The following is a 13510-nucleotide window of genomic DNA, read 5'->3' on the forward strand; positions in this document are numbered from 1 at the left end:
AAAAAAAAAAAAAAAAAAAAAAAAGAATATCATTTGCAAGATACACACTACATTAAAATAGCCAGTGGCTATAACAAATAAACCTTAAGCGCTTTAGTAATTTGACATAGAGATTATTTTTTCCTCAATTGAATGGGATGGGTGAGCAGCTAGGCATGCCAATTTTTCTCTTTAAAGTTGTTTAGAAACCTAGGTAATTGCAGCTCTCCTATCCTGAACAAACACCTTCTACAGTTCCCTTGGGGTTCATTTGCATTTCAGCCTGCAGACACAGGGAAGAATGAGAATGTTTCTGGCTTGTCACATGCAGATAATGATGGAGAGACTGTGAACATCCAGGCACTTTCCAGGAGCATACCTATGGTGGGATATCCTTGCAAACTTGGGTGGCGTAAGCACATTTGTGTGTTGGGTCAGCCCTAAAGTATCTCAAACCCATCAGGCACCATATAAGCAGGTGTCTGCTTTACGTGAAATGAAATTACTTCTGACCACAAATGTTCTGGCTGTTAAAATTACAGAGAAGAATCCCGTCAGTCTTTCACTGTGTGTTTTGCTTTTCTGTCTCTTAATTGGGGAAAAATTTTCATGCTTACCTGTCTAGGGTAATGTAATAACTTACTTTTCAATGGATACTATTTTTGTCAGTATTACCTGTAACTGCCTCCTGCTGGGTGCTCTGGCATCCTCCCTTTCACTGGGATACTCCACAGTCAATGGGGAGCTTTTACATATGAAGATGCTGAGGTTCAGGGAGATGAAGGGATTTACTGACTATCCTCCTAGTTCTGAAGTTAGAAATGTTGGCATCACTTTGACAACTTCCTCTTCCTCACATCCCAAACATAGCCATTTGCAAAGTCCTCCAAATTCCATCTCGTTCACTTCTCTCAAATTTGCTCATTTCCCCCCTCCATCCCTCTAGCCTCCTAAGTTCACTATTAATTGTCACCTAGGTTTCTACCACATTCTCCTACTTGGGTTCCTAAGCCTAGCCTGCCTCCTCTACAATGCATGATACTGCTGGTAGAGCAAACTTTCAAAATGAAAATGAGCACTTCAACTCTGTATTATATGTGGATTTTAGAAAAGCCCTTATTCTTTATCATGTGTTATTGTTAGGATCATGCAAGCCTTCCCTTGTTCCTTTAGAGGGGAAGAAGTGGTTAACCATTTTCTCATTCAGCCTTAAGCCTCAAAAGTCACAAAACCACTTTGCAAAATCCACAATAATTACAGTACCACAGGAAACCTCAGAAAGGACTTCCAAAGGAGACACATGGAGAGAGAGGACACATTGTTCAGGAAATTAGAGTGCAGCAAATATCAGAGAGACCATTTCCCATGACTAAAATGAATTAGCAGCAACAAACCAAAGTACACAGATAACCCCCACCAACATGTGGCTCAGTCATTAGGAGCAAGTTATTTCTCTGAAAAAGGTATGATGAGGAGGAGGACCTTCTGGGATTATGCTTTGCAGGCACAATGTCATTAGAAAAGCTGTGTTTATGGCCAGAGGTAGTCTCAGATACCTCTGAGTATGTAAGAACACACCACATTTATAAAGATCTGGGACTATCACACGTCAATGAGAAAGTGCATATAGTAGCTTAGAATTTAAGGACATAAACCATGTGGCCAGACTGCCTGGGTGATTCAAGCTTAATACTACCCCTAACAGCCTGTGAGACTTCGGTTAAGCTAGTCTGCTTGGTTCTGTGTCGTTCTGTTTCCTCTTTTATAAAATACAGTTAATAATGCTACTCAACAAGGTAGGCCATTGTGACGGTTGCATAGGGTGTAGGGGGTATATTGCCAAGAACATTGCCTGATATTTTATTTTGGTTATTTTATATTGTCAACTTCATGTTTCACTCGAGATATGCATTTGCTCCTTTCATATTTGCCTCAGTCTTTTTCCCTGGACAAGGAGTAGAAAATGCCAATGTTTTATCATAGTTGATTATAATGTAAAAGAAAAGTAGACTTCCACTTCTTAAAATCCCTCATTTTGTACTTTAGGAAGTAGAAGCCCAGACAGGACTACTGAGTGAGCAATTAACCCCCAGTAAGAAAATAAATGCAAATAGTTGACCTACACAATTTTACTTTTGCTTCAGTGTTCTTTCAAGCAAACTATCTTATTCTAGCAAATAAATGCTCATAACATCCAATATTTCTCTTGAGGGTAACTGGAGAGACAAGACCATGTTCCCTGAAGGAAAACCAAAGAGACCTCAAGCAGATGATTTAGGCAATAGGACACAACAAAGAGGCTAAGATGGCAACTGTAAGCTGTGAACGTAGCCCTTGCCCACACAGTCATGAGCTATGGCTTTAGAGATCGAACACCACCTATAAATTTAACATGAGTTAGGATCTCACTCACGTGGATTTACTTTCAAAGCTATGATCAATGTGTACAAATTATGCCACATTCTAAAATAAATCTTATTATTATTAAGATTTATTTTAAATAAAGCTTAATAAGATTTATTTTATTTATGTATACAAAAGCTGGGATGTAGGCCACAGGTGGGGGAGGGTGAGAGAATTCACCAGGGACAGAGTGGGGAACAGAACAGGTGGATCTACTGAAATACACTGCTGAGAGGAGCAGCGAGGAGAGAGGAGAGGTCTGCTGCACCATGTGGGTCACCTTCTTGGCACTAGGCCGGGGTCAAACTAGTGCTACAGAGCCTGCTGATAGCTTCTTAGTGCTGAGAGTTAACCATTGTGCCAACCAAGGAGTCCCCAAAGTCCTAATTCTTTTTCTTAGTTACACTGGCCTACATCTAGACTACAGACAACCTGTGTAAGTTTTTTTCATTATTCTAGGAACACTTACTTCTGAGTTAGTATATCATTATGTAACTAGGGCAAATTATTCTTTGGGAGAGAGGGGCAAATTATGTTCTCTATCTGCTTTTAGCCTATTACAAAAGTCAGCATTGCTCCTTAGCAGAAGTTATGCATCCACAAAAAATATATCAAACATATGAAAGTATAAACAAAGAGAAACTTACATGTGAGTCTGCAAAACATCAAAGGAAAGCAGGATTGACAGAGAAAAGAAAAATATCTTAAAGTATTTGCTCAAAATCTTAACTTTTTCAGTATCTGGAGCTAATGAAATTTTATAGAAAAACCTGGTTTCTGGGATATTAGTACTGTAAAGTTTAAGAATGTCATCTTTGTGAATTCTATCACCTACAATTCTTATAGTGAATGGTGAAAAAAAAATTAACGTCTGTGTCATTTTGGGGTTTGAAAATGAAAGAACATGGGACTCCTAAAACTCAGTGTATGGGAAGCTATATATTTTTCCACTGCGATCACCAATCACCGAAAGGAACCGTCACGCACAGCGTCGCGCATGCCCTGTCGCCTGAGGCATGCAAACAGCATTGGGGAGAAAAACCAATACTGTCTGCATGTCCAATAGCCTGTTACTGTCGATGGTGCAGGGCAGCAGAGAAGTCATTGCTCACAACTTCAGAGTTTGCATGCCCTGTGCTTACTTAGTACTGGAGAGAGTAAAATATAATGAGTCTGATAGGAACAAGGAATGCAAGGAATAAAATATTTCTTTTGGATTGTTGGCAAGCCATGGAACAAATGAGATTTATGGCAGAATTGGATATGTGATTTATGGTTTCGTTTGTTCTTCATTTAAAAGAGGAAATTAAAACCACACTTGCATATGAGTCAATCTTTGATCACTAGAGAATAGCTGCTATGAATTAATTATTATTAACTCTATTACCCTTGTTCACCTCAGGTGAAGCATCCAAAGTACCTCACAACCAGTGTCCCAGAGGAAAGGGATGTGTTGTTGTTAAAATTCTGCAGGAAAAATATCTGACATTTGGTATTTCACCGAGAAGTCATTGGTTATTAAAGGGACACACTGAATAATCTTATGGGGGAAAAAATTAGAGAAATGACCCAAATGAAATTTTTAGCACTTTCTTACTGGCTTGGACAAAATGGATGTTTATTCTCTTTTCATCATCTGTAGCCTAGAATCAATTTGCATAAAAATGAGATCTTCAGCTGTGATAATCGCCATTTAATTCTACCAGTAAATGTGGAAACAATTTATTTTACAAAGAAAATATTTTGTTGACAGCAATAAAATAATATTTTGATAGAAACACTTCAAGACAACAAAATATAGAGAGGAATCCAATACTCAGAAGAAATTAGAAAGCTACTGATGGCAGAAAATAGACCTCATGAAAGAAGACACATATTCTACATAGAGTTAATAATATAACCAAATATTGGACTTTATGAATGTCAAAATCTAGGATATGTATAGGTCAGAATATGTGAGTTGGAAGTTGGGGGCTGTGAAGAGCCACCTCAGTGCTAATGGTGATCAGGTAGGTTCATTTAATACAGTGGGCTGTTTCTGAGGTATTTTTTTCTGGTAGAAACATTTACAAATTCATTCTTCTTTGCATAGATGTTTATGTTTATTCTTAGAAGAACAAACTGTAAAGCACTTGAATAAGATGAATTAGGGGGCCCTCTTGGTGGTATGAGGGGTTAAGTGTCAGAACTATGAAGCTCTACCCAGCTACCAGTTTGATCCCTGGCCAGGAAGCAGTCCCACATGGCACAGCAGGCCTCTCCTGTTTCCCTGCTGCTCCCCTCAGCAGTGCACTTCATTGATCTTCTGTTCTGCTCCCACTCTGCCACTAGTGAATCCTCTCACCCTCAACACCTCTGGTCTCTGTTATTTATGAATACAAGCACTCCAGTGCTTGTATTCATAAATAAAAAATAAATCTTAAAAATAAAAGAATGAATTAGGGATCTTCAGATCACATGTGGTAGAACTTTAACTTTCAGATTTCAACATAAACAAAAATTGTCATATCTCACATTTTCCAGACACACATGGAACCAAGACCTTCAATGAAATGACTGGAATTCTCTCTCTCTTGGTATCACCCTCTCTCTGACCCCTCACTTGTCCATCTCTCTGCTCTGCTTTCTATGACAGGCATTCTCTGGCAGGCTTTCCTAGAAATTTCACTAAATCCCTAAGAAGTGTCGACGTAAACCTCCTTGGCTCACCCCATCTCTGAATCAATCCCTTTTGCCAGAAATGGAATAAAACAAGGGGAGCAACATGGGCCCTATGTCCATCCATAGTCAAACCCCAGAGATTGCAAATATAACATAGTGGTCCCCAGAGATTGGTCCTTCAGGAAAAATCAGGATGCTAATGAGAGGCAATGCTGGGTCAGGAGAAAGCAACATTTCCTCTACCAGCAAGTTAAGAAATTGTTCTGAGTATGTTGCTTTTATATCTATTGCTGTTGAACTGCACAAGAAATATACATAGTCTGCCAAAGCGGAAGATAAGAAAATTATTTTTAAATTATTAATCAATGTATGCCTTTTAAAATGCATAATATACATAAAATTGCATAGTTATGATGGCCAATTGCTGTATATATAAATACGGATTTGTTTTTTTACATATTTTGTGGAACTTGTGAACATGGGTTATTTTTAATAATGTTTAATAAAATAAATCATTTCAGAAATATCAATCTCATAAATATTAATGCCAGTTTATCGTATTTTAAGATACAGTAAGATATATAAAAGTGAAACATAAGTATTCAACGCTCTAATCCGAAAACATTTTGGTATCTGATTATTTTATTGTTTTTCCTTCATTTTATTCCATATTTGTGGTCATTTGTTTTTTAATATTTAAATTTCATTAAGTGTGATATAGCTTTTTAAAGACTACTTTCATCATTTAAAGTGTAGTAAGAACATTCTCCTTATTGTTATAAACTCTTCATGGAAAGAATTCTAATGGATGAATAAAAACCCCATACACACATCCTTTTTTAATATTTGAAAATACATTGGCTTTCAATGTTTTATGAGTGTAAATAACACTGCCATTAATGCCTCTTGCCAAAGCTTTGTTCTTTTGATTTTCAAGAAAATTTTCTTAAGAAAATTTCTTAGAAATGAATTCCAGGTTAAAGGATAATAGATTTGTTGGTAAGGAGGGTCTTTACTCTTGCATTTGTTTTTCATTGATTTGGTGATTCTCTTAATATGTAGCTCAAATGTTAACCTAAAAAAGTTGGGATATTGAATTTAAAATTTATATAACACATATTTTGAGAACAGATATGAGGTGTAATAGAGCATCATGCCTTAGGGGAAAAGCTTTTAGAAAGAAACGGCATGTGAACTGAAGAATGAATAGGAGTCAACAGAATAACTAAGCATGAAAGCAAATGAATAAGCAAAAAATATATCTCACCTAGAAGAACCAGGATGAAAAAAAAAAGTGTGGTATATTTGAAGCCATCTGCAGCTCCACCTCTGCAGACTCCTACAGCTCTCCCTACCCAGCCTCTTTCAAAATGTCTTACTATTCATGGAATTCTGTAAAAGCTCAGCTTGGAGGGAGATCGAGATCCACCAAGTACATACAGATCAGTCTACACCAATTCCGAAGCTGTGCGGGATGCTTTGAGCATGAGGGCAAAGGTGAAGAGGATGAGGTAAAGCAAGCAACATTGTGACCAACCACTCCACCATGAACAGACAGGTTATTACCTTCACCTACCAGACAAAGACCAAAAGGGAACTTGTATCAGCATGGGATTCAACCGTGTCAAATCATCTGGAACTGGTGAATTGGAGTATACTGAAAACACCTACTCAGCATGATGCTTCAAAGTTGAAAACCTTTGTGAACCGACTGAGAATGGATGAGGAGTCCTTTATTGAGACCATTTGCTCAAGGACAAACCAGGAGCTGAGGAAATGAAGAGTCTACAAGGATAGAGCTGGAGAAGGATACCCATTCCCAACACTTTTGGTGACTTCCACAAGCTGATGGGTGTCCTCACAAAGGGTAAAAAGGCAAAGGAGGGCTCTGTCATTGATTAGAAACTGACTGACAAAATGCCTGGGACCTCTGTGATGCTGGAGTAAGAGGAAAGGAACGGATGTCTCCAAGTAGATCAGCATTGTGACCAAAAGGAGTGTGTGTCACCTCCAGAAAGTGGTTGACAATTACAAGAGCTACAGCCCTTTGGCATGGAGGAGCATCAGGAAGGAGGTCAAATGAGACCTAGAAAATGCTTTCCTGAACCCCATCCAGTGTAGAAAAAAACTATGTCATTTTGCTCACTGACTACATGACACCTTGAAGAGTAAGGCCCCTCACCCTAAGAAATCTGTGAAGGGACTGAGAATGGATGATGGTTATTAGAATTGTGGCCTTCCACAGTGAAGCGAAGCAGACATGTTGAGAAACAATAGCATCAAGAAAAGTTATAGCAAATCCCTCCACACCTACATCTTCCTCCTCCATCAAGTCAGACAGTAGAGTGACTACCAGAAGTTGTGCTGGGCTGGCTGGAGCTCAAGGCTGCCTGAGGTCTAAGCTTCCAGTTAACTCTTCCAGAATCAGGTTAGGCAAAGAGGCCCTGTACCCCTCCCTTTGAGGATGACTTTAGCGTTGTACCCTTCCTTATGTCATGGTCTGCCTTTCCTAGCCCAGTCTCTCCTTTTAGCCAAAGAAAGGAACATTCAAGAAGTTGGAAGAGAAATCTATGATGTGAAACACTTAGCCTCTTGGTGCTGTGTGCTAAACAGAATGCCCTGATTTTTTACTACAGATATGAGAAGAGTCATTTGCTTTTTAGTGTAACTAAAATATGAAACTGGATGGATGCTAGAGGCCAGATTTCAAAAAGATAACCCATAAGGACTGAGTGGGGTTGAGATGGGATCCAGGAGAATGTTGTTCCAAAGAGGGCCCTGCTATCCTCTGCTTTCAACTACAGACTCTCTCAGTTTTTGCCCTTATTTTGGTGAGCTACTCTACTGGATACAAAACTTGAAAAGCGATATTGTCATCCAATGCAAAGAAAGGATTGGAAAGGAAGAAGAGTCTGATCAGAGTCAAATTTAGGGACCTGGGGGGATGGTAGAGCAAACACCATGAAACCTAGACCTTCTTACTTCTTCCTTAAAAGAATGATCCCCAAGAATTTCCGTTCATAAAGGGCTGATAAAGACAGGCTCATGGGAGGCGAACATAGCTCACGGAGATATGTGTACCCCCTAAAATGTATGTGCAAGCTCAGTGAAGGTAATATGACATCGGTGCACCGTTTGTTCTTTTCAAAGTTGAGATTGCAGAGAGCAGTTTATTCCTTAAAAAAAGCACATCATTAGCCAATAACTTCTACAGGGAGAAATTGAATTCTATGAGCTTTGCTTACTTTTCAGTTTCAACTTCCCAGGGGGCTGGCTTTTCTGGTCTCCTCTCTGTGGGATGGATATCTCTCAGGCTTCCCTCAAAGGCTGCAACTTGGGACATGGCAGATGCACATAATGAAGGTGGCCTGCACATCTGGTGTCCTAGCTCACCTGCCAGAAAGCTCAGACCATACTTTTTAAGATTCCTGAGTCAGGAAGTAGTAAAAGGAAAATAGTGGTGGAGGGGATGAAGAATGAATCTTTTTTTTTTTTTTTCCCGGAGATCTGGGTCCTTTTTCTGTCTTTCTCCACAACTCATTAGAGAACTTAATTGAACCACTTTCCTGTCACAATCTCCCCTGTCTGTGAAGTACGGATAATTATTGCTGCCCTTTCCTTTGCCCTTTGATAACTTCACAGGGGTGTTCAGAGATGTTATGAAGATTAATAAGCCAAATGCTTTTGAGTACTTTAAGCTCCCCACAAGGGAGAGAAAAGCAAATTAAAATCCATTGCTTTGAGAACAGGAGAGGCTGGATACCAAAGGCCAATAACCAGAGCCCAAGCCATCCTCAGCGGTGGTCTTTTGTGAATGACAGAGGAGTGGGCTTTCTTCTAGGACTTATCAATGTTAGCTCTGGCTGGGAGAGGATGGGTGAGAAATCCACCTCATACCCCAACATTTGTTAAGGGGTCAACCCCAGAATTTAATCAAATGAGCCAGGGCTTTAAGTACTTAGTAAAACTGTGTGTGTGTGTGTGTGTGTGTGTGTGTGTGTGTGTGTGTGTGCAGGATGTTGGAGGTTGCAGACCGAAAATGGCTACCCAACATGCCCTAATCCCTGGAACCTGTGAATGTGTAATGGCACCTGGAAGAGGGAATTTGCAGATGAAACTACGGTAAGCACATTGAGAGGAGACAATCACTCTCGATTATAGTTATGATGTCGGTAGAATCACAGAGACACTGATGACAGGGAGGCAGCTGAGCGTGGGAAATGTGATGATGGAAATGCTAGGTCAGAGTGAGGCGAGCAAGAAGCACTGGTCCAGAGGATGTAGATAGTCTCAAAAATACTGAAAAAAGCATAAAATTAGACTCTTTCCTGGTGCCTTCAGAAGGGCAAAGCAATGACGAGGCCTGGTTTTAGACGCTGAAAGATGACAAAAGTGTTTTGTTTTTAGCCACTAGGTCTGTGATAACGTGCCGGAGCAGTGGTAGAAAACTGTTACACAGGTATAGTGTGGTGAGCTGAATGGTGGTTCTCAAGATATGCCCCCGTCCTAACACTCAGAACGTTTATTTGATGAAGGTGTCTTTGCACATGCATTGAGTTGCAGATCCGGTGATCAACACCGCTTACCCCGGTCACTCCGGTAAGAGGAAGAGAAGGCAGTGTGCATGTGGAAGCAGAGACTGGAGAATGATACAGGGCTTGGGATGTCCAGAGCTCCAAGAAACTCCAGGAGGAAGGAAAAATTCTTGCCTTAGCCTTTTCAGAGGGAGCACGGGCTGCCAATACCTTGCTCCAAAATGATGAGTGAATAAATTTCTGTTGATATGGGCACTAGGAGAAACAGAAACAGTTCTGCGGTCTGGGTCATGCTGGATCAATAGAAGAAATGAAGCTGCAGAATCAGCTCTCCCTGCCCCATTTTAGAAAAGATTCTTACTTAACTATCGCTGCCCTGCACTGTACCACGTAACTACTGTCTGATGCATGCTGGAATGAAATGAGAGTAGTTTTTTTTTTTTTTTTGAAGAAACTGCAAAAGTGAATATTGGCTGGGTCACTAGAAAGAGCTTAACCAACTTCCCTCTTAAAATATGATGTTTTGAGGGCCTCCCTGGTGGCACAAGGGGTTAAGTTGCAGCACTATGAGGCCTGAGTTCGATCCCCAGCCAGGGCACTGATCCACATGGTATAGCAGGCCTCTCCTGTCTCATTCGATGCTCCCCTCAGCAGTGGATTTAAGTCAATTTGCCTGCTCTGCTCCACACTCTGTCTCGTGAATCCTCTCTTCATCCCCATCACCTCTGGCCTGTACCCCAGTTCTTACATGCATAAATAATTCTATCTTTTAAAAAAAGCTGTTTTGAGATGCAAGATACAGGATGTTTGCCTTCCTGGGTATCAGTGGTGAAGGTATAAAATGAGAAGAAAAATAGATCGTGACCCTCCATCAGAATGGTTCTGCGAGAATAAGAAGCTCAATACGACGACTGTTTGCAGATTACAGAATGATCAAAAAGTATGCTGGATGTCTTTGATGATAATAATTCACAGAGTTAACATTGGCAAAGTGTATCTGCTGGAAAAATAGTGCTTTTTTTTATTAAAAAGTTTATTTTTACATCATTTTTCACATTTTTTTTTCATCTCAATTGTAATCCCCACGGGTTTCCCAAAAATAGTGCTTTTTATTTCAATAATGGCTTCCAAAATTTTATGCCAAATGATTACATGATTAATACACATCTGCCATAGCTGGGAAGCAGATATTTATTTCCTAGCCCTGGTGTTGAGCAAAACCTGGGCACAGGGGTAGTCGGAGCAGTATGCTTACCAAAACCCAGAGTTTGTCCCACCCCACACGCCCCCAGCACAGTTGTCAGCCACATCCCAGCTTTCTTTGCCAGGGACATGTGCCATAGTTCTGAGTAGCGGCGATGTATGTCACTCACAAGTCTGACCCGTAGAGTCTTCTCATGATATTTCATGCTCTTTCCCCAGCCACAAGCTGAAAGGTCCTAAGACGTGCAGAGACACAGGGTAAGAGAGCTTACAGCCCTACAAGACTACATCAGACTAAAATTATAAAAATCTATATTCTGTAACAATATGGTAGGTGACTGTCATTGTGGAAAAAAAAATAAAAAATCATCTGCTATTTAGGGGTAATCTCCAGAGTGGGTGGCTTGAGAGCCTCCCAGGAAATGGGGAGGGAAGAAGAATGATGCATCTTCTTGGAGAATTTGAAAATAACAAACAAAAATAATAAATCTCAGTCTGCTTTTCATTATCACCATATACTGACAAACCTAAACAATACCAATGATAAAATGTTCTGTCCCATGTGGCGAAAAGGGTGAGCCTGAGGGTGGGGTACAGGAGCCAGGGCTGCTCTGTTCCCTGTGCATCTCTGCATCCTCCTTCACAGAAGGGGAGATGACTGGGGGGTGGGGGTTGGGGGTGGGGGTGTCCAAAAAATATCACCAAGCCCCAGCCTAGACTACTTGGCTCAATGTTTCTACTCTGAAACTTCCAAATTGAGAAATGAGGCCCTCCAACCTTCCATCTGAGAAGTGAATTTCATACTTATCTCAGTGTGTCTTCAGAGCATCAAATATGGCCACAGTTGTGAAACACTTAGTACATGTCCTAAGTGTATCCAAATAAATGCTGACTATTTAAATAAAAATAATATTTAAAAAATTTTTAAAAAAGTATTTCCAGGCAGGCTTTCTCTCATATATAACTGTGTGACCAGTTTTCCTTTGGAGAGAAATCTCTCTTTTTCACATAAACTGATAAGGCAACAAGCAGAAAAGAGAGACTAGAATGCTTGTTATAGACAAAGTTGACTTCTCAAGGTTTGCATTGTTTGGGGACAGGTGTGTTTTACATTTCTTTAAATTATGTCAAGAAGAACAGATCTAAAGAAGGTATTTCTAATGTTCTCCTTGCTTTTGTGTTAACTTTGTCTCTTGTTTCCGCAGACTGAACCTTCAGGTGCAGCCTGAGGCCCCCAGGGGCACAACTCCTGGAACAGGGCCCGGGCTCTGCAGAGGCAGACTTATTTGTTAGAAATGCGCACCTGTCCTAGGATAGATGTGTGGGTCTTAAAGAGCAACATGCATTTCTTTAACTTGAAAGCTCAGAGGTGATTGCTAACCTTTTGTTTAGCCAAATACAGACACTGAGGAAATCCAATGACTAGTTATTTGCAAAACTACGAGTCCATTTAGCAGGAGATATAAAAGAAGAACGCACTTCCAAAGAAAGTCAGATTCCTATATTGATGTATGCAGCTTCAGAAAACAAAATCACATTTTTCCCTATTTTCCCGTACATTCTCCATATTTTTACTACAATCTTTTGAATGCTCTGCTTTGGGATACAGGCCCTGGCTTTACCAGCACTGTTAAAGTGGAGCTCTTGAGGGTCATAGAGGAAAGGACAGGCTGTCTCTGGGTGGGGGTGGGGAGGGTAGGGATCAGGTTAGAAGGCCCAAGAAACTGTGTCTCTGGGGGAGAAGAGAAAATTTCAGACGGTCACGCTAGAATGTACCGATGGTAAGAAAACAACTCAGCGGACAATGTCAAAGGCGACCCATTGAAGCTAAAACAGCAGCGGCTGGGAGAGCTAGAGATGTCCTGGTAAGTAGGGGACAAAGCCAGGAGAGACATCCCACATGCTGGCATGGTTGCTGTGAAGGAAGCATGGCGAACGAGGGCCTGAGACTCAGCCCCACAGAGGAATGAGCCAGAACACGGCACTTGTCACCCCCTTTCAGATCTATTTATTGTCAAGGTAACATTTTCCACTCAACTGGAACTGCTAGTATTGACTTGTGAAGCAGTGTTAGGAGACAAAGTATACAACAGCGACATCTCTGACCGATATCATTTCAGAAGAACGTCGCTGTGCATTCTATGACAATAACACTTTTAGTCTAATTACTATTCCAAAAGCAACTGTATTGTCAAACACAAAAGAACAACACATTTTACCTAGTGTCAATCTTAAAATGTGGTTAAAGGGTCTTTTCTATCACATGCTTCATTGAGGAAAGAACAATGTCCAGGGTAAGACTGAGTACGTCCCAAGGGAGACGGCGTATTGAGTAAGTCGGAAAAATTGTGTTAGGAATATGAGGTCTTTAAACTGTGACATAGAAGAGGACATCAAAGGGTGAATGAATGGATGAGTCATCCAGCCATGTGGCTGTGACAGCCCACTAACCATAGGGAGGGGAGGTTCTGAGTTCCCTGCCCCACCCAAAGAAGGGTTAGCAAGCAACAGGGGGATGTTTGAAAAGCCTGGGGGGAAGAAACCAGCAAAAAGATGACTAGGAGACTTGGCGGAGTTATGTGGAGCAGAGACATGTGAAGGAGCAGCTGCACTCACTTTTCAGCCTTGGATTAGCACCAGGGATTTGGGGGACATAGAAAGAGAGACTTGAAAGAGATGTGTGCCTTCTGTGGGGAGGCTGGCAATGGCAGCCTTTGTCTTGGCTTTGA

General features: G+C 40.7%; 1 pseudogene; it reads left to right on the forward strand.

Annotated features, from left to right (window-relative positions):
• The window catches only part of LOC101628301, a 32186-nt pseudogene extending 24916 nt beyond the window's left edge, over nt 1–7270 (forward strand).
• Nucleotides 7271–13510: the final 6240 nt, after the last annotated feature.

Source organism: Condylura cristata, unplaced genomic scaffold (genome assembly GCF_000260355.1).
Source record: "Condylura cristata isolate star-nosed mole 26May11 unplaced genomic scaffold, ConCri1.0 scaffold00012, whole genome shotgun sequence".
In the NCBI taxonomy this organism is placed as follows: domain Eukaryota; kingdom Metazoa; phylum Chordata; class Mammalia; order Eulipotyphla; family Talpidae; genus Condylura; species Condylura cristata.